The 22,701-nt window shown below is 34.7% G+C and overlaps 1 protein-coding gene across 4 annotated transcripts in view; it reads left to right on the top strand.

Annotated features, from left to right (window-relative positions):
- The first annotated feature begins 1,309 nt into the window (after positions 1–1,309).
- The window catches only part of LOC141558862 (pulmonary surfactant-associated protein D-like), a 55,765-nt gene continuing 34,373 nt past the window's right edge, over positions 1,310–22,701 (top strand). The window contains exons 1-3 of one of the 4 annotated variants that reach the window (XM_074296678.1): positions 1,390–1,550; positions 4,881–5,057; positions 18,489–18,624. The gene's annotated coding sequence lies outside the window, so the exon portion shown is untranslated. Of the gene's footprint in view, positions 1,551–4,880; positions 5,058–18,488; positions 18,625–22,701 lie in introns of all 4 variants that reach the window. The other 3 variants (XM_074296681.1, XM_074296680.1, XM_074296679.1) reach the window with 3 other exon arrangements.

Below are 22,701 nucleotides of genomic sequence, written 5' to 3'. Positions count from 1 at the left end.
TTGCTGCTCTCAATCAGTTCACATTGTGTGTGAGAAAGACAACATATCTAGGAAGTTTTGGTGGTATGCTGAATGAAAAGACATGAACATCATCAAGGTGTAGTTGGAGGGCAGGAAAGACTCAAGATTCTTTAAGGTGCATTGTAGAATCAATACTTGGGCATCTGAAAGGCATAGTAGAAGGGCAGATGGTAATGTCTATTATTTCTGCTGCTTAAATGCTAATTATTTTCCTTATGTTGCACTCTTCCCAACACTTACATACACAGTAGTGTATGTCCCAATAGCAAGTAAACTCCTTGAAGGGGAAAAAAAAAACTATCTTATTTTTGTTTTATCCTGGTACCTACCACAGTGTCCCATAGTTGGTGTTTAAAGAGTGTTTTTTTTTAATTTAATTGAATTGGCTCAAATGGTAATACTAGAAGGGAATAATATAATATATAGGAAGGCTTCCGGAGTTCTGAGTTGACATAGGAAGGATTTGAAGTGAAGAAGAGGATGTCAAAGCAATGAGGATTAAGTCTGGAATATTCAAGGAGCAGTAAAAAATTAAACTAAACAGAACAGAAAGGTTACTTGGAGGAGAAGTAATAAAAAGAGAAAACTAGAATGGAGCCCAATTATAGAAGTTCTTGAATGCCTGGATGGCCATCTTATTACTGAAGTTACAGTTACTGAAGGCCTTCATTAACTCTTCCTATACCCAGCTCATAAATTTGGGGGATTAAAAACTACATTTTAAATGGGCAGTGTCCAAGGTATCAGAATTCCATAGATTTTCTACTGAAAAAAAAAGCTATTGGAAATACAAAAGAAAATAAGGGGTTTCATGTGATTTTTTGCAAACTTCAGATACTTCCTACAGAGCAGAAGTATGCTGGTAAATGTTTAACCATTAGCTCTCAAAAAAAAAGTGTGCATGCTGACATACTTTTAAGTTTAATTTGCATTAATAATACCTTTTCCATTACTTTCTTAAATATAGACCATCATCAAAACTATGTATCAAATCATAATCTGTAATATTTGCTGATTTTCTATGTAGCAATAGTCACACTAAAAATTTAACAATGGATTCTCACTATCGGGTTGTATCTACCTCCAGCACACAACTGCCAGAACATCCTGAACTCTCAGAGACACTTTTACATGATAAGTCAAGTGTGTTGCCCTATGTTAAGCCACAAAAAGCAAACAGAACCCAGATTCCCCATCCCAGAATTCATCTACAGGAATGGCAACCAAAGCTGCATCTCAGTATCCTCAGGTAACCTTGAACTAATTACCCAATTTCATTTCCAAGAATGGTCTAGGAACTTTGTGCTCCAGGATTTCAACTGCTCCCTCAGTGAAAGGGGGTTAGCTCAGCAATGTACTATCTGCCACTTGGACAACTGAGTTTTCTCTAGGTAGAGATTACTTTGAATTTCTATGATAGAAAGTCAAAGGGCAGGAAATCAATTCCTATCAGAATATAAGAAGACAATCTTGGATACAACAGCTAAGGACTGATGTCACTTTGCTAGAAGAACCCCAGAAGACAAAAGGTACGTGACTTTCTTCAAATACTTCCTTTTATTAATGCTTCCTAAGGATATTGTTCCCAATTCATCCAGTTGAAAGCTGCTTTAATAAATGTCATCATACACAGCACAGTGATGGCTATCTTGATAAGAGCAGGTGTTTGTTATGTTTAATTCCCTTGGTCAATTATCTGAGAACTGAGGAGAGTAGAAGTTATTTTAACTTCCCCAGGGAACCAGGGGGAGATTGACATTTCAAGGGCTCAGTTAGTAGGTAGAGAGAGATGTGAAAGAGTCTACCACAGAGTTTAATTTTTCAGGAGCTAGAACATTAAGGCATGGGTCTTGGGAAATTAAAGAAAAAATGAGTTAAGGTTTCTACAAAATGAAAGACTACAAAGCAAATAGATGATGGTCAAGAAAAATTATGAGAAAGAGCAAAAAAAAAGGTAACTAAGTTTTGAATACTGCTACTGCAGTTAAGAGAGAGCACCTTTCATGAGAAAGTAGGCTTTTTTAGTTCCTAAGCTAGGGCAGGATTAATCATAAAGAGTTTTCTTTGGAAGATATTTTACAGTTTATAAAGTCCTGAAGTACTTTATCCAAACACACTTAGGTCTATTTTTCCAATGAAGATGCTGAGAATTAAAGATTTTTGATCAGGAATAATTTGTCTTTTGAGGAAAGCAACAGTGTGTGCAATCATCTGGCAAGTTCTCAATGTAGACCTTGAGTCTATTTTTTTTTTCAACACACAAAAAAATTTTCATGGAGAATCATAAGTAAATACAGTCTTCAGTGAGAATGACCCTATTATATTATGTTCTTTGATGATGTCATTTCAAATCAAATACCAGCATGAAAGAAAGCATATTAGAGAGATCTCCCCAACACACACACACACACACACACACACACACACACACACACACACACACACACACACACACACTCCTCTTCTCAATAAAATATAATTCTGAGGCTATTATCTAGATTCTCTAACTAGGTATATATACTAGGTATATATACTAAATAGGTTTTTCCCCTTTTCTCATTCTTTTTTTCTTTTTTCACATGAGTTTAAATAATGAGCATTAACTTTTGAGTCAGAAAACTTGGGTTTGATTCCTGACTCTGACACTCATAGGCTAAGTGATCTTAAATGAACTCTGCTCACCAACTTACTCTTTTTACAGTAAGGTGGAGCAAAGGATAGATCACTAAGCTTCAAATACAATCTCAGACACCAGGTAAATGACCCTAGACGAATTACTCAAATCTATTTTTCTCACCTTCTCATCTTAAAATGAATTGGAGAAGGAAATTAAAAATTCCTCCAGTATCTTTGCCAAGAAAACCCCAAATGGGGTCAAAGAAAATCAGTCATGAGTAAGATGAACACTGAGAAGACTGTACTATGTCATCTCTAAATTCTATTCTAGCTCTCAAGGATGTAGCCTTACTATATAAACATGCAACATCTCAGAAAAGAGATCACCTCATCTATTCTTGTCTTGTCTGAAGACCTTGAGTAGTGGAAACCTTGCTGTCCCCCAAAGAAGACCCTTCTGTTTTGAAATAGTTTCATTTTCTTAGAACTTTATTCCTAAATTAAGCCCAGGTATCCATCTTTGCAATAGCCATTTCTTTTTTCCCAGTTCTACTTCCTGATACCAAGTAGAACACTTCTAGCTTCTCTTTCATATACTTGCCTTTCAGACACTACACAACTCCTATCAGTTTCTCCATTCTTTTTTCCAGGATGGTCCTAGGCCCACATACTGTTGCTGAACATGATACTTCACTTCTAGTCTAACTATGGCAGAGAGAAGCAAAATTGTACATTCTCTCATTCTCAGTCAACACTTAATCTCTCTTAATTCAGCCTGGGCATGCATTGATCTTTAAGACAGATATAGCACACTTTTAGCTCATGCTAAACTTGATGTCCACTAACATTCCCAGGTCTTTCTTGGACAAATTGCCATCTAACAAAAGTTATCCCAATATTTTCTTATAAAGATTTTTTAAATCAAGAATAAGATTATATCAATGTTTCCAATAATATAAAGAGGCCCTAATGAGGAACTTCTTTTTTGCATTTATATTTTTCATATTTATTTAACATTTTAGTTACCCCAATTATTTGTAAAAATAATTTTTACTTTTATTTTTAAAACTTTGAGTTTAAGATTCTTTCCCTTTCTCTCCATGACCCCTTAATAAGAATATACATGTGTAGTTATGCAAAACATTTCCATAAACATATGTTGCAAATGAAAATATAGATATTCCCCAAAAAATCCTGAAGAAAAATAAAGCAAAAAAAAAAGCTATAATCTGTATTCAGACATAATGCTTCATCATATTTCCTTCAGAGTAGTTGTGAATCATATTGCTGAGAATAGCAAAATAATTCACAGCTGATCAACCCAAAAATTGCTATGACTTTCACTCTTCTTGAGTTCATGGAAGACTTTCCAGGTTTTTCTGAGAGCATCCTGCTCATCATTTCCCATAGAACAATAATATTCCATGACAATCACCTACCACACTTTATTCAGCCATTCTCCAACTGATGAGTATCCCTTCAATTTTTGATTCTTTGCCCTGACAAAAGAGCTACTATAAATATTTTTGTACATATAGGTTCTTTACCTTTTAAAAAATCTCCTTGGGGATTAATGCCTAGTAGTGGTATTGTTAGATCAAATGATATGCTTGATTTTATATTCTTTTGGATGTGGTTCAACTCTTCTGATCATTTATCAATTGGGGAATAGCTCATTTTTTAAAATAAATTTTATTCAGTTCATTATACATTTGAGAAATGAGACCTTTATCAAAGAAACTTGCTTCAAAATCATTTCCCCAATTACTACTGCCAACTGTATTTCCCTCCTATTTGTTTTATTCTCTCTCCTTTCAACCTGATCCTTCTCAAAAATGTTTGCTACTGATGACCTGTTTGTCCAATTTGCCCTCTCTTCTATCACCTTTCCCATTCTCATATCTCCTTTCCCTTCAACTTTCCTCCAGTACTATATTTAAATTGAGTATATATATATATGTAATTTCTTTTTTGAACCAATTCTAATGAAAGCAAGGTTCACAAAATCTTCTTCCTCTTCCCCTTTTTCACTCCACTGTATAAAGTTTTTCTTCACCTTTTCTTTGCTTTCTCTTGCCTAAAATAATTACATTTTAGAACCAGAGGGTAAATCATCATCCAGAAAGTACTCCTGCCATCTCCACCCATGCCCACTCTTGGTTTGCTGGTTTCCCAATGTCCTTTCATCCTAAGTAAGATAAATCTTTCCTTCTGACCTTGAAAACTATCTTTGATGTCTCTAGGCTGAAAGGTCTGGAAACCACCAGTACTGCTGCTGATCCAGAGGCCCCAAGGTCCTTTCCTGCATTGCTGGCACTGAGACTGGGTCCAATGCTGAGGTTGCACTGGGATGGCCTGTTCCAGGCCTGTGTACTGGACTCCCACCCTGGAGCCTCAGATCTCTCCTGATGACCTTCTAAGTTATGTTTGATTGGAAAATTTTCACTCCATCTTTTTGTATATTCTACTGTTATAAAATTTATTTAGAATCATTATTTAAAGGAATTTGGAGGGGTTTAGGGAAAAGTGGTCCCTGCCTCATCTTGTCTCCTGCCTCTAGTGAGGTTCTTCTAAGGCAGAGAAACACCTCCACAATTTATTAGCATAAGATGATTATCCTTATGAAATTTCATTTTAATAGATGAAACCCAATGTTCTATTTTGCCAATATCTGTTTAGAGATCCTGACTTGGTCACCCAATACATTATCTTTCCTTCTCAGTTCTGTTTTTTTTTTATTGGAAGCATTCTACCAATACTTTTATCCAAGGTTTGGAGCAACCCAATAAATAGTGGACAACAGGGACAGAATCTTTGAATACTCCATTAGAGACCTATGAGTATATCCATATCACCCTATAAATCACATATCAATAGTAGAACAAACTAACTCACTATGCAGATAAAATTCAGTCTTGGATTCTTTCCACTAATAATAAACTTTATGGCTTCAGTAACTATTCAAAAAGCTTCTCTGGTTTGTTTGTTTTTTTAATGTTTTTTTCCAAATATCTTAAAAGATAGTTTTCAGCATTCACCCTTGCAAAACTATGTTTCAATTTTTTTCCTTCCCTCCCCTCCACTCCTTACATAGACAGTAAGCAATACAATATAGGTTAAACAGGCAATTCTTCTAAACATATTTCCATATTTATCATGTGGCACAAGAAAAATCAGCTCAAAAAGTGAAAAATTTTAAAAAAAATGAGAAAAAACACAAGCAAAAAATCAACATCAAAGGTGAAAATAGTAGCTTTAATCCAATTTCAATTTCCATAGTTCTCTTTCAGGGTATGGATGGCTCTTTCCATTACAAATCTATTAAAATTGCTTTGAGTCACCTCATTCTTGAAAAAGAGCTAAGTCCATCACAGTTGTTCATCACATAATTTTGCTGTTGTATTTAATGTTTTCTTGGTTCTACTCAATTTACTTAGCATCAGTACATACTATATTCCAGATTTTTCTGGAAACAGCCTGTTTGTCATTTCTCAAAGAACAAAAATATTCCATTACATTCATATGCCATAATTTATTAAGCATTTTCCTAATTGATGGGCATCTACTCAATTTTCAGTTCTTTGCTACTACAAAAAGGTTTGCCACAAACATTTTTGTATATGTATGTCCTTTTCCATTTTTTATGATTTCTTTGGAATACAGACCCAATGTAGATACTGCTGGATTAGTTTGTACAGTTTGATATCCCTTTAGGCATAGTTTCAAATTGCTCTCCACAATGGTTGTATCAATTCACAACTCCATCAACAATCCATTAGTGTTTCAGTTTCCTCACATATCCTTTTGTCATTATCTTGTCCTGTCATACTAGACAGTCTGAAAGGTGTAAAATGGTACCCCAGAGTTGTCTTAATTTGCATTTCTCTAATCAATAATGATATAGAGCATTTTTCACATGACTAGAAATGGCTTTAGTTTTTTTTGTCAGAAAATTTTCTGTTTATGTTATTTGACTATTTATCATTTCTATCCATTTCAAAAATGTATTTATATTTATATTATTTATTATTTATGTATTATTCATATTATAAATTTGAGTCAATTATCTCTATGTTTTGGAAATGAGGCCTTTATCAGAATGTAAAATTATGTAATTATAAAAGAAATTTCCCTAGCTTTTTGCTTCCCTTATAATCTTGGCTTCATTGGTATTGTTTGATAAGACTTTTTTCATTTAATGTAATTAAAAATATACATTTTGCATTTCATAATGTTCTCTAGTTCTTCTTTAACCATAAATTCTCCCCTTCTGCACAGATCTGAGATGTAAACTATCCCTTGTGCTCCTAATTTGTTTATAATATTATTGTTTATGTTTAAATCATGAACCCATTTTGACCTTATCTTGGTACAGGATGTTATTTGATGGTTGGTTCATGCCTAGTTTCCCTCATACTATTTTCCATTTTTCTTAGCAATTTCTGTCAGATAGGGAATTCTTATTTCAGAAGTTGGAGTCTTTGGATTCATCAAACAGTAGATTACTATAGTAATTGATTATTGCATCTTGTGAACCTAACCTATTCTACTGATCCATTACTCTATTTCTTAGCCAATACCAAATGGCTTTTATGACTGCCACTTTATAATATAATTATACATAATATAATAATATAATATAATTTAGATACAACTAGTTCCACATGCCTTTGCATTTTTCATTAATTCCCTTGAAATTCTTGATCTTTTGTTCTTCTAGATGAAGTTTGTTATTTTTTCTAGATATAAAGTAATTTCTTGGCAGTTTAATTAGTTTGGCATTGAATACATGGGTTAATTTAGGTAGAATTGTCATTTTTTATTATATTAGCTTGACCGGTATACCAATGAGCACTTGATATTCTTTCAATTGTTTAGATCTAACTTTATTTGTGTGAAAGTGCTTTATTATTGTGTTCATATAATTACTAGCCTTGCCTTGGCAGGTAGACTCCCAAATATTTTATATTACCTACGGTGTTTTAAATGAGATTTTTCTTTCTATATCCAGCTGCTAGACTCTGTAACATATAAAAATGTCCATGACTTCTATGGGTTTATTTTATATGCTACAATTTTGCTAAAGTTGTTACATATTTCTAATAGCTTTTTAAATGATTCTCTAGGATTATCTAAGTATACCATCATATCATCTGCAAGGAGTGATAATTTTGTTTTTTCATTGCCTATGCTAATTCCTTTCATTTGTTTTTATTCTCTTATTGCTAAAAATAACCTTTCTGGTACAATATTGAACAGTTGTTGTGTTAAGGGACAACCTGATCTTATTGGGAATGCTTCTAGTTTATTCTCATCACATATAATAATGCTTGCTGATGGTTTTAGATAGATGCTACTTGTCGTTTTAAGGAAAACTCCATTTATTTCTTTGAATTCTAGTGTTTGGGTTGGGATGAATGTTGGATTTTGTCAAATGTTTTTTCTGCATCTATTGATATAATCATATGATTTCCATTAATTTTGTTATTGATATAGTCAATTATGCTAATGGTTTTTCTGATATTGAACCAGCCCTATATTCTTGGCATAAATTCTACTTGGTCATAGTGTATTATCTTGGTTATAAGTTGATATAATCTCTTTGCTAATATTTTATTTAGGATTTTTGCATCTATATTTATTAGGGGAATTGATCTATAATTTTCTTTCTCTGTTTTTACCCTTTTTCTCTGTCATAGAATTAATTTTTTAGGACTCCTTGCTCCTCTATTTTTCTGAATAGTTTATGTAATATTAGAATTAATTGTTCTTTAAACATTTGGTAGAATTCACTTGTAAATCTATCTGGCCCTGAAGATTTTTTCTCAAGGAGTTCATTAATGGTTTATTCTTTTTCTTTTTTTCCCAAAATGGGACTATTTAAGTAATTTATTTCCTCCTCTATTAATCTGGGCAATCTATATTTTTGTAAGTATTCATCCATTTTACTTTATCAGATTCATTGGCATACAATTGTTCAAAATTACTTCTAATTATTGTTTTAATTTCCTCTTCATTGGTAGTACATTTATTCTTTTCATTTTTAATACTGATAATTTGGTTTTCTTCTTTCCTTTTTCTAATGAAATTAAACAATAATTTATCTATTTTGTTGGGTTTTTTTCATAAAACCAATTTTTAGAAAAACAAAACAATTGGTAAAGTGACTAGTTCCTACAGTGCTCACATTGCTTCTTCACATTTTTCTTCTATCTCTCTTTTGAGATCCTTTTTGAACTCTTCTAAAAGAGCATTTTGTACTAGAGACCAGATCATATTTCCCTTTGAGACTTTATTTGCAGGCATTTTATCTTGGCTGTACTCTTCTGGGTTTGTATTCTGGTCAGGTTAGACCTTCCTTGTCCCATAGAGCTCTCTATGATCATTTTTGCTTTTTTGCTCATTTTTAAAGATTAAGGTCTGCTTTAAGGCACAGGGAAGATTGTTTGATCTTCCTCTCAAGGGCTGTAGGAGCTTCTTACTGATTGTGTTCACTGACTGACGCAGCTGTAAGCTTCCTCACTGCACTAAGTTATACTGGTGTTCAGGGAATCACAATTTGCCATCTGTGGTTGGGTTGGAGATCTCAAAGCTGCTCTCCTGGTCTGACCTTCTAAACCAGAACAGAATAACCAATACTGCTATATTTTAACTAAGAGCTTTTACTGGACTGCCAGACCTCCCCTCGCCATAGCCACATTCCCCACTGCTCCATTGAGACAGACCTTTCCTAAAGTTCTTCCAAGAAATCTTTAGCAGGACAATTATTAAACTTCAAATGTTTGTGGGTTTTTCACTGCAAAATCTTTTTAGAATTTATCCAATGTTGATTCTGAGGGAAATTGTGGACACGTCAGGCAGTGTTCTATCTCTTCTCCACCATCTTGTGATCTCGGACAAGTTTGTTTCTTTTAAATGTTCCCCAGGCTACTGCAAACATCCAGAGTGCCAGGATATTAAATTAAATTAAATTAAAATAGATTTATTCATTGCAATAACTGAGAAGGAGTTTTCATCCAAGCCCTATTCATGAAGCAATAGTTAAAGCTTCTGTGCAGGAAACTCTCCTTTTCCCCAGGAATTCAATAATAACATTCTCATCTTCCCCCAAATAGTAACAACTAGCAGTCTTTTTAAATAGTATTTTATTTTTCTAAATACATGCAAAGATAGTTTTTAGCATTCACTTTTATAAAATCTTGTGTTCCAAATTTTTCTCCCCCTCTCCCTCCATCACTCTCCCCAAAAGAGCAAGCAATCTGAGATTAATGAAACATGTGCAATTCTTCCAAACATATTTTCATATTTGTCATGCTTCACAAGAAAAATCAGATCAAAAGAGAAAAAACACAAGAAAGAAAGAAAAACAAACCAACAACAAGGTGAATATACTAGTAGTTCTTTCAAACTATCATAGTAAAAATAACATTTTTAAGAATTATACAAATCACTATTGATCAGAGAAATGCAAATTAAGACAACTCTGAGGTATCATTACACACCTGTCAGATTGGCTAAAATGACAGGAACAAATAACGATGAATGTTGGAGGGGTTGTGGGAAAACTGGGACACTGATGCATTGTTGGTGGAGTTGTGAAAGAATCCAACCATTTTGGAGAGCAATCTGGAATTATGCCCAAAAAGTTATCAAAATGTGCATACCCTTTGACCCAGCCATACTACTACTGGGCTTATACCCCAAGGAACTACTAGAGAAGGGAAAGGGTCCTGTATGTGCCAAAATGTTTGTGGCAGCCCTTTTCATAGTGGCTAGAAGCTGGAAGATGAATGGATGTCCATCAATTGGAGAATGGTTGGGTAAACTATGGTATATGAATGTTATGGAATATTACTGTTCTATAAGAAATGACCAACAGGAGAAATACAGAGAGGCTTGGAGAGACTTACATCAACTGATGCTGAGTGAAACGAGCAGAACCAGAAGATCATTATACACTTCAACAATGATACTGTACGAGGATGTATGCTGATGGAAGTGGATTTCTTCAACATAGAGAAGAGCTAATCCAATTCCAACTGATTAATGATGGACAGAACCAGCTACATCCAGAAAAGGACTGGGAAATGAATGTAAACTGTTATTTTTACCTTCTGAATCCAATTCTTCCTGTGCAACAAAAAATTCGGTTCTACACACATATATTGTACCTAAATTATACTGTAATATATTTAACATATATAAGACTGCTTGCCATCTGGGGGAGGGGGTTGGGGGAGGAAGGGAAAAAATCTGAATAGAAGTAAGTGCAAGGGATAATGTTGTAAAAAATTACCCATGCATATGTACTGTCAAAAAATGTTATAATTATAAAATAAAATAAAAAAATTTAAAATTAAAAAAAAAAAAAAAAAAAAAAGAACAGCACAGTCAGTAAAGATGGATGCAGCACTGGGTATAGAGCTCTAGACGTGTATAATAATAATCATATAAAATTTGAAATCATAAAAAAAAAAAGAATTATAGACAATTTTTTCATATGAGAAGTAAATTTGATCTGATTAAATTAATAAAGTTAAATCCCTTAGAACTAATGTTTCATGTTTAACTTTTTATGTTTGTCCTGATTCTTGTAGGTCATTTTTTGCATTCAATTCTGGTATTTTCCATATGAATACATGGCAATATCCATTTTTTCCCATTTTCTGGATAAGTTATTCTTGATTGCAAACCTAGCTCCTTTGGTCTTTAGAATATTTAGAATATTCCATACCCTTTGGTATTTTAATGTAAAAATTGCTAAATCTTGTGATATCCTGGCTGTAGTTTCACAGCATTTAAATTATTTACTTCTAGTTGCCAGTGACCTGGGATCTTCAAAATTTACATATAATGTTCCTGTGAGTTTTCATTTTGGGTTCTTTTTTAATTGGTAATTGGTGGATTTTTTTTTTTTCAATTTCTGTTTTATCTTCTAGTTCCAAAATTGTGGGCAATTTTCTTTAATAGTTTATTGAAGTATAGAAACTTTTCAGACACTTTTAAAAATAATTATTTTTAATGAACTCTATTTTAGACACTATTAAAAATCATTAATTTAATGAAATACAACAAACCATATATTGCATCTTCTTGTTTTGTTTTCCAGATCAGTTGTTTTTCTAATGAGATGTTTTATATTCTCATTTATTTACTTTTTCATTCTTTTGATGTGGTTTTATTATTTCTTTGTGTCTTATAAAGTTACTAGCTTCCCTTTCCCAATTTTAATATTTAAGAAATTACTTTCTTCCACTAGTTTTTGAATTTTTTTCTTCCAATTGGTTGACTTTTTCATAATTTTATTATGTTACTCATATTTCTCCCTCATTTTTCTTCATCCTCACTTATTTGTGCTTTTTTTTTCCTTTTTTTTTTCTTTTTTATTTTTTTTTATTCATTTTTCCAAATTATCCCCTCCCTCCCTCCACTCCCTCCCCCCGATGACAGGCAATCCCATACATTTTACATGTGTTACAATATAACCTAGATACAATATGTGTGTGTAAATATCATTTTCTTGTTGCACATTAATTATTAGCTTCCGAAGGTATAAGTAACCTGGGTAGATAGACAGTAGTGCTAACAATTTACATTCACTTCCCAGTGTTCCTTCTCTTGGTGTAGTTATTTCTGTCCATCATTGATCAACTGGAAGTGAGTTGGATCTTCTTTATGTTGAAGATTTCCACTTCCATCAGAATACATCCTCATACAGTATTGTTGTTGAAGTGTATAGTGATCTTCTGGTTCTGCTCATTTCACTCAGCAACAGTTGATTTAAGTTTCTCCAAGCCTCTCTGTATTCCTCCTGCTGGTTATTTCTTACAGAGCAATAATATTATATAACCTTCATATACCACAATTTACCCAACCATTCTCCAATCGATGGACATCCATTCAACTTCCAGTTTCTAGCTACAACAAAAAGAGCTGCCACAAACATTTTGGCACATACAGGTCCCTTTCCACTCTTTAGTATTTCTTTGGGATATAATCCCAATAACAGCAATGCTGGGTCAAAGGGTATGCACAGTTTGATAACTTTTTGGGCATAGTTCCAAATTGCTCTCCAGAATGGCTGGATTCTTTCACAACTCCACCAACAATGTATCAGTGTCCCAGTTTTCCCACATCCCCTCCAACATTCATCATTATTTGTTCCTGTCATCTTAGCCAATCTGACAGGTGTGTAGTGGTATCTCAGAGTTGTCTTAATTTGCATTTCTCTGATCAGTAGTGATTTGGAACACTCTTTCATATGAGTGGAAATAGTTTCAATTTCATCATCTGAGAACTGTCTGTTCATATCCCTTGACCATTTATCAATGGTTTGGTTTCCTATAAATCAGGGTCAGTTCTCTATATATTTTGGAAATGAGACCTTTGTCAGAACCTTTCCTTTTAAAAATATTTTCCCAATTTGTTACTTCCCTTCTAATCTTGTTTGCATTAGTATTGTTTGTACAGAAACTTTTTAGTTTGATGTAATCAAAATCTTCTATTTTGTGATCAATAATGATCTCTAATTCTCCTCTGGTCATAAATTCCTTCCTCCTCCACAGGTCTGAGAGGTAGACTATTCCCTGTTCCTCTAATCTATTTATGATCTCATTCTTTATGCCTAAATCATGGACCCATTTTGATCTTATCTTGATATATGGTGTTAAGTGTGGGTCCATATCTAATTTCTGCCATACTAATTTCCAGTTTTCCCAACAGTTCCTTCCAAATAATGAATTTTTGTCCCTAATGTTGGTATCTTTGGGTTTGTCAAAGATGAGATTGCTATAGATGTACCCTTTTTTGTCCTTCATATCTAATCTGTTCCACTGATCTACCGCTCTATTTCTTAGCCAGTACCAAATGGTTTTGGTGACTGCTGCTATATAATATAGCTTTAGATCAGGTACATTTAGACCACCTTCCTCTGACTTTTTTTTCATTAGTTCCCTTGCAATTCTCGACCTTTTATTCTTCCATATGAATTTTGTTGTTATTTTTTCTAGGTCATTAAAATAGTTTCTTGGGAGTCTGATTGGTATAGCACTAAATAAATAGATTAGTTTGGGGAGTATTGTCATCTTTATTATATTCGCTCGGCCTATCCAAGAGCACTGAATGTCTTTCCAATTATTTAAATCTGACTTTATTTTTGTGGCAAGTGTTTTGTAATTTTGCTCATATAATTCCTGACTTTTCTTTGGTAGATGGATTCCCAAATACTTTATATTCTCAACATTTGTTTGGAATGGAATTTCTCTTTGTATCTCTTGCTGTTGCATTTTGTTGGCGATATATAAGAATGCTGAGGATTTATGTGGATTTATTTTGTATCCTGCCACTTTGCTAAAATTCTGAATGATTTCTAATAGCTTTTTAGCAGAGTCTTTGGGGTTCTCTAAGTATAACATCATGTCATCTGCAAAGAGTGATAGTTTGATTTCCTCATTTCCTACTCTAATTCCTTGAATCTCTTTCTCGGCTCTTATTGCCGAGGCTAGCGTTTCTAGTACTATATTGAATAATAATGGTGATAGTGGGCAACATTGTTTCACTCCTGATCTTCTAGTTTATCATCATTACATATGATGTTTACTGAAGGTTTTAAATATATGCTCCTTATTATTTTAAGGAATAGTCCATTTATTCCTATACTCTCAAGCGTTTTTAGTAGGAATGGATGTTGGATTTTATCAAATGCTTTTTCTGCATCTATTGAGATGATCATATGGTTTTTATTAATTTGTTTATTAATATGGTCAATTATACTAATAGTTTTCCTAATATTAAACCAGCTCTGCATTCCTGATATGAATCCTACTTGATCATAGTGTATTATCCTGGGGATGATTTTCTGAAGTCTTTTTGCTAATATCTTATTTAAGATTTTAGCATCAATATTCATTAAGGAAATTGGTCTATAATTTTCTTTCTCAGTTTTCGATCGACCTGGTTTAGGTATCAGTACCATGTCTGTGTCATAAAAGGAGTTTGGTAGGACTCCTTCATTCCCTATTTTTTCAAATAGTTTATATAGCATTGGGGCTATTTGTTCTTTAAATGTTTGGTAGAATTCACATGTAAATCCATCTGGTCCAGGGGATTTTTTCCTAGGAAGTTGATTAATAGCTTCTTCAATTTCTTTTTCTGAAATGGGACTATTTAAGCAATTTATTTCCTCCTCTGTTAATCTAGGGAGCCTATATTTTTGGAGGAAATCATCCATTTCACTTAAGTTATCAAATTTATTGGCATAAAGTTGGGCAAAGTAACTCCTTATTATTTCTCTAATTTCCTCTTCATTGGTGGAAAGATCCCCTTTTTCATTTGTAAGACTAACAATTTGATTTTCCTCTTTCTTTTTTCTGATCAGATTCACCAAAGGTTTGTCTATTTTATTGGCTTTTTCATAAAACCAACTCTTGGTTTTATTTATTAATTCAATAGTTTTTTTACTTTCAATATTATTGATTTCTCCTTTTAATTTTGTATTTCAAGTTTAATTTTTGGTTGGGGGTTTTTGATTTGGTCTTTTTCTAGTCTTTTAAGTTGCAAGCCCAATTTGTTAATCTTCTCTTTCTCTATTTTCTTCAAATAAGCCTCTAAAGATATAAAATTTCCCCTTATTACTGCTTTAGCTGCATCCCACAGATTTTGGTATGATGTCTCATCACTGTCATTATCTTGGGTGAAATTATTAATTGTTTCTATAATTTGCTCTTTCACCCAGTCATTCTTTAAGATGAGATTATTCAGTTTCCAATTACTTTTTGGTCTAATTACCCCTAACTTTTTACTGAATGTAGCTTTTATTGCATTGTGGTCTGAGAAGAAGGCATTTATTATTTCTGCCTTCCTACATTTAATTTTGAGATCTTTATGTCCTAATATATGGTCAATTTTTGTATAGGATCCATGAACTGCTGAGAAGAAAGTATATTCCTTTCTATTGCCATTCAGTTTTCTCCAAAGGTCTATCATACCTAGTTTTTCTAATGTTCTATTTACTTTTTTAATTTCTTTCTTGTTTGTTTTGTGGTTTGATTTGTCTAAATCTGAGAGTGCAAGGTTGAGATCTCCCACTATTATAGTTTTACTGTCTATTTGTTCTTGCAACTCTCTTAACTTTTCCTTTAGAAAGTTAGATGCTATACCACTTGGTGCATATATGTTTAGTATTGATATGGCTTCATTATTTATGCTACCTTTCAGCAGGATATAGTTTCCTTCCTTATCTTTTTTAACGAGATCTACTTCTGCTTTTGCTTGATCTGAGATAAGGATAGCTACCCCTGCTTTTTTGGCTTTACCTGAAGCATAATAGGCTCTGTTCCAACCTTTTACCTTTACTCTGTATGTATCTCCCTGCTTTAAGTGTGTTTCCTGTAGACAACATATTGTAGGGTTCTGCTTTTTGATCCAATCTGCTATCCGTCTCCTTTTGATGGGATCGTTCATCCCATTTACATTTACAGTTAAAATTACTAATTCTGTATTTCCTGCCATCATATTATCCCCAGATTATGCTTTTTCCCTTGACCCCCCTGAACCCCTTCCCCAATATTCAATTTATAGACCCCCTTGCGACACACAGCCCTCCCTTTTTTTTAGTATCCTTCCCCCCTCCCTCCACGTCCCTTCCCTTATTCTCCTTTTCCTTTTCCCTTTTCCTCTCCCCTTTTAATGAGGTGAGAGAGAATTCTCTGAAAAACAAATATAACAATTATTTACTCTTTGAGCCTCTTCTGATGAGTAAGATTTACACAATGATTCTCCCCCTCTCTAAATTCCCTCAGATATGGTGTATTTTCTATGCCTCTTCCTGGGATGTAGTTTCCCTCTTTTTATCACTCCCTTCCCTTTTTATGATACTACCCCCTTCCCTTTACTACACCCCCTCCTTTTTTTTTCTTTTATATCAGTAAAATTAAATTATCCATGTGTACTTTCTATATACCCACAACAGAGATATAGTTCTCAAGGGTTCTGTGTACCTTTTTCTGTTTCTCTTCAGTCTTGTGGATGTAGATCAAATTTTTTGTTTAAGTCTGGTTTTTTTCTTAGAAACGTATGGAATTCCTCTATTTCATTGAATGACTATCTTCTTCCATGGAAAAAGATGCTAAACTTAGCTGGGTAGTTTGTTCTTGGTTGCAATCCTTGATCTTTTGCCTTTCGGAATATCAGGTTCCATGCCCTTCTATCTTTTAATGTGGAGGCAGCCAGATCTTGTGTGACCCTTATTGTGGCACCTTGGTATTTAAATTGTTTTTTTTATAGCTGCTTGCAGGATTTTCTCCTTTGTGTGGTAATTCTGCAGCTTAGCCACAATATTCCGTGGTGTTCTTTTTTTAGGGTCTATTTCAGAAGGAGTTCGATGAATTCTTTCAACATCTACTTTCCCCTCTGTTTCTATTATCTCTGGACAGTTCTCTTTGATAATTTCCTGTAAAATAGAATCTAGGCTCTTTTTTTGGTCATAGTTTTTGGGAAATCCAATGATCCGCAGATTATCTCTCCTAGATCTATTCTCCAGGTCTATAGATTTTCCCAGTAAGTATTTGACGTTATTCTCCAGATTTTCATTTTTTTTTTGTTTTGTTTGACTGATTCTTGGGTTCTCAATGAATTTCATTTCTATTTGTTCCATCCTGAATTTTAAGGAGTTATTTTCTTCATTCACAGTTTTTAGTTCTTTTTGTAAATGCCCAATTTTGTTTTTAAATGAGTTATTTTGCTCTATTGAAATTTTTTCCATTTCCCTAATTTTTTTTGAGAATTATTTTCTTTTTCCAATTCAGAAATCCTATTTTCTTGGGACTTTTTTATCTTCTCCAATTCAGAAATCCTATTTTCTTGAGACTTTTTTATCTTCTCCAATTCAGAAATCCTACTTTCCTGTGATTTTTTTACCTTTTCTAATTCACTAAATTTGTTTCCCTGCATCTCCTGTGAATTCTTTATTTTTTCCAACTCCAATTTCAGGACATTGTTATTCTCTATCATAGCTTCCCTTTCCTTTCCCCATTTTTCTTCAAACTCTCTTAACTTTTTAATAGTCTCTTCATGGAGAGAGTTATGTGATGGGGGGCAGGAATCGTTCCCCTTTAGGTTGTTATCTGCTGACTCTCTGCTGTTAACTTCCTCGGGGTTGGATACCCGCTCTTTCTCTGTGTAGAATGAGTCAATGGGGTTTTTTTTGCTTTTTGTTCATACTTAAAAAATCTTTTGGGGTCTGTCCCTGGGGTAGGAAATTATTTATTTATTTCTTTACCAGCTTCCTCCCAGACCAGATGGATGCAGCGGCCCCTGCGCCTGAGCTAAGAGAGAGCTCTGGGAGAGAGTTCCCCACCCCCTCCCTGGAAGTGACTCAGAGGTGATCAGCACTGCTGTGCCTTGAGGGCGCTGTGTTTTAGCAGCTTCCCTGAGGTTGAGATTGAACAGTAAAGGCAACTCAAAGCCTAGCCTATGCGTCCCGGTGGGGCATGATGTCTGCAGTAGGTGACGTGAAAAGCCCCTGTGCTCAAACTGGAAGTGTCTGCCAGAAACCACGGTCCCTAGTTCAAAGGTTCCGCTTCTCTGGGACTTCCGTTCCACAGCCTCCAGCTGAAGCCAGGCACTATGAGTTACTGCCCCGCCCACTTTTCAATCTCTTAACTACCCTGAGGCGAAAGCCTGGATTGCCTATGTTGGCCACACCCCCAGTGCCGAGATCTGCTGAGTCACCCCCGGGATCCGGGAAGATCCAATGTGGTTTTAAATTTTAATGTAGTTTAGATTTCTCTTCTGAACTGCTGTATTATAAGTAGAGAAGAGCTAACAGCCTGTGCCCGATTCTTTTATCTCAGTGGATTCTCTGATCCCAGAGCCCTCCCCAGTGCGACCGGCGCAGTGTGCCACTACCCCACCGTCTGCACTGGCCTCTCTTCTTCCTTCCCTGGGAAGCTGTCCTTTCCTGCTGAAACTCCAGATTCTCTTCAGCTGGTGAGTCCTGCTTCCAGTCCTTGTGGATTCTATCAGTCCAGCACTATCTCTGAGGCTGATTAAATCTAGTTGGTTGTGAGGGAAGAAAGGAGCTTACACAGTGGCGTGTATCTTCTCCGCCATCTTGGCTCCGCCCCCCAGCTTATTTGTGCTTTTTAAGCTCTTCTAAGCACTCCTTTGGAATTTGTGACCATTTTAATTTTTCTTTGAAATAGATGTAACTATTTCAACTTCAACAATTCAAATCTGAATTTGAACTGAGATAATTTCTATCAACATAGTAGCTACCTATATTCAATTTCTTTCTCTTTTGTATACTCATTTTAGTGAAATTTGTTGGTTATTTTGTTTTAGAGTTGAGCTCTAGTTGCAAGGTGTGGGAAATAATACCTCAAGTGTCAGGGTTTTTTTTCCTTGCTGTTATTTCCTAAGCTCTATCTGGGCAGCTGATTTCAAGTATTCATTTCCACTATGAATTGTGACAAGGGCTGTCAGCAACACTATCATGGCAAATGTGCTTACTCCTGTAGTGCTTCCTGTTGCTCCAAGCTTCAGTTCATTCCTGCAACCTGGAATCAAAAATAGGGATTATCTCCTCCTGAAAGTGATCACAGCCAGCAAGCCCCTACCCTTCTGTGACCTCATGCATTTTTGAACTGTGTGATTTTAGGCTTAGACAGCTAGTACTGCAGTTAGCAGAACCTAAAATCAAATCTGACCTTGGATACTTAGGACCCATGTGATCCTGGGCAACACATGTAACCCTGTATACCTTAATTTCTTCATTTTGAAAAAGAACTGGAGAAGAAAATGTCAAACAACTCTAGTATCTTTGCTAAAATAAGGTCATGGAGAGTCAGACATTACTGAATAACACAAACAGCAACTGGTCTTGAGTGATTCAGTTTTAAGTACTCTGGGCCTCAGATTCTTTAGAAAAATAAAGGGGTTGAATTCAGTGACTGCCTTTCTAAATCTGAATCTATGATTCAAGCCAAAGTTTATGGGAAGATGGGTCTGACCAGAGTAGAAAATACACAGGAGAGAAGATAAATGAGTTAAAATGAAGGATGGATAAATCAACAACAAAGGCATTAAAGGATAGAGAAATCACTAAAAGAGTCACTTTTTAGGAGAAGGACATGTGAAAGTAAAGCATCAGAAGCAGGAAGAAAATCTGTTATTGTTGCACAAACTGGAGTGAGGGGAAGGGGAAGAACGGAAAGCAAAGAGGAGGAAATATAAGGCAAGGAAAGACAAAGGAAGAAAAATTTGAAGAAGAAAGGAAAGCAACAAAAGGCTAGTTATAGATAATTTTCTTTAGCCTAAGCTAGAGTGGTTTAGGTTTAAGAATGGTAAGGGATATAACAAAGGAAAAGGAATAAATTGCAAATAAATGGAAGAACTTCTAATAATCTTGGGACATGAGATAAAAAAGATTAGAAAATGGAGGGGTCATAGAAAGAAAATGCAGTATTTTTATCATCTCTGACACTCATTACCAAGTTAATGTAGTCATTCAGATATCCATGAAGTTAACTTTCAAGAAATCTTATCATTAACATAAGGCACAAAATTTATTCCTTCCCTCCTTTTCAATACTTCTCAATGACTCAGGTCTGAATGCTTCAAGGCTAATTCTGCTTCATTCTTGGTAGAGCAGAGATCTTGGTATCAAGTTCCCCTATGGATGGGATGTAACTTTGTCACTAGAGAAAAAGGAATCAGACAACCTTGGTTTCTCAGAAGTATCACAAGATACTTCTGACATAATAAAATGAAAAACTATTTCTGTCATTTAGGATTGATTTGTCTCAAAGTTCAAATGAATGCTTTGCAAGAAGAAATGAGGATACTATAGGATCTTATCAATAAATATAGAAAAGCTAAAGAATGTAATTTTACTTCTACTCTTCAACATGCATTACCCTTCTAGGATTTCCTAGGTTCAGATATTATCACACCAGACATTGAAAGTCACATTCTAATCTATGGAGTTCTATATTAAAGAAGCAGAACTGCTCTTATACCCTTGTATTAATCAAAAGCTCTGCTAGTCGCCCATGTCCTGAAGTAGAAAGTGGCTAGATTTAAAGTAAGGAAAACTTGTGTTCAAATTCTATTTTGGACATTTTTGAACTGTGTGATTTTAGGCTTAGACAGCTAGTACTGGAGTTAGCAGAATCTAAATTCAAATCTGACCTTGGATACTTAGGACCCATGTGATCATGGACAACACATGTAACTCTGTATACCTTAATTTCTTCATTTTGAAAAAGAACTGGAGAAGAAAATGTCAAACAACTCTAGTATCTTTGCTAAAATAAGGTCATGGAGAATCAGACATTACTGAATAACATGAACAGCAACTGGTCTTGAGTGATTCAGTTTTAAGTACTCTGGGCCTCAGATTCTTTAGAAAAATAAAGGGGTTGAATTTTCAGTGACTGCCTTTCTAAATCTGAATCTATGATTCTATGATCTCTAGGAAGCATTTTTACCAAAATTTCTAGAAGTTAAAGGACAAAAATACAGAGATATAGACTACAAACACTAAATTCACTCAGAAATTTATAAAAAAAAGGAGGAATAGTTGGAAGTCCAATTTCATTATATTTTTAGTCCCCTCCCCAAGCCCCTGATCCTGACAAGTTTTTCTACAAGTTAGAAATCCAAAGAATTAGCTAAGTTTCAGAATTATTATTTTGCAGGTGATTTCAGGATCATCTAATACAGAAATTCCTTAACCAGAGATCCAGGGGGGAAAATTTACAATAATCCACAAGAAAAAAATATTTTATAATTATTCAAAAACTTAGTTTTTTGTAACATTTTATATTTTATTTTATGCATTTAAAAATATTACTCTTAGAAGGGGACCATGGCATACCAAAATGATTAAGAATCTTGTTCCAACTGTGATGCCCTCCCTTTAGCAATGAATAAATTGAAGCCCCTAGAAATGAAGTGAATCACTCACGTCCAAGCAGTCTGACTCTCCAGTCCTGTGCTATTTCCCCAATTTAGTGCAATCCTGCCACTTCACCAACACCAGATTCAAATGGATTATAGGTGCCTCAGCTTTTTCCAAAAATATGGAAATACCATGGAGTGAGTGCAGGCATTTCAGGGTACACCTTTGGTTCCCAGCTTTGAACAAGAGGAAAGAACATCTGTGGCTCAAACTGGTATCCTACACTTTGAGGATCTATTTGGTTATTGCAAACCTATGCTAGCAGACAGGGGCAGCAGGAAAAAACAGATATGTTCTTGATTATAACTCCTTTCCTTAGGTTGGGGAGACATGGCATGGATGTTGTATAATCATGTTCTGCATCTACTTCTGTCCTGTGTGTCCTGTAAGTCTTATCATTCAACATCCAATGTCTACCAAATTCTATACTGACAAGGAATCTGTCTCCTAAAGAGAATGAATAGGATGTATCTTCTTTTTTCTCTACTGCTTTGATGTTGTCCAGTATCAAAATTGTGGAGGGGAAATTGGTTGTCAAAGTAGCATTTGAATGTACATTTGAAGAAGAAAGTATGTGTTTACAAAATGGTGACCTACTACTAATACCCTGTAATGCTAAGGAGAACTGAGTTCTGAAAAACTGGTAAAACAATACAAAATATCAGTCTTCCTGGCACTAGAATGGGCACACTGTCAACTATACCAATTGGGAGAATTCAGCAATGCTGGAAATTAAGATTATGGTGAATTCCACACCAATGACCAATGAAATGATAGATCCTGTATAGTTTGTCAACTTGAGGCGGTACCATAAGTTTTTGAGGGACCCTTGTCTTGCTGACCTCCTCATAAAGGATTTCCTGGGCAGGAGCTATGATTTCATATATAAGTACAAAGCTTGCCACTTGTCTTGATTATTTAAAGAGCACTGATCACACATTTGCCTGACCTTGTACCCTGAAAGAGAGACATACGTCAAGGAAAGATCCCACTAGAGAACAAAATCTATAGATAAAGAAAGAGAACATGGCTGGGAGAATCAAAATGACATCACTATGTTAGAGTTGAGTTGCAGGGTGTCCAACTGTGGCTGATCAGATAAT

The sequence above is a fragment of the Sminthopsis crassicaudata genome, chromosome 2, assembly GCF_048593235.1.
Source record: "Sminthopsis crassicaudata isolate SCR6 chromosome 2, ASM4859323v1, whole genome shotgun sequence".
Classification (NCBI taxonomy): domain Eukaryota; kingdom Metazoa; phylum Chordata; class Mammalia; order Dasyuromorphia; family Dasyuridae; genus Sminthopsis; species Sminthopsis crassicaudata.
The sequence above is the reverse complement of the archived record's forward strand: the minus strand, read 5'-3'. Positions and strand labels throughout refer to the sequence as shown.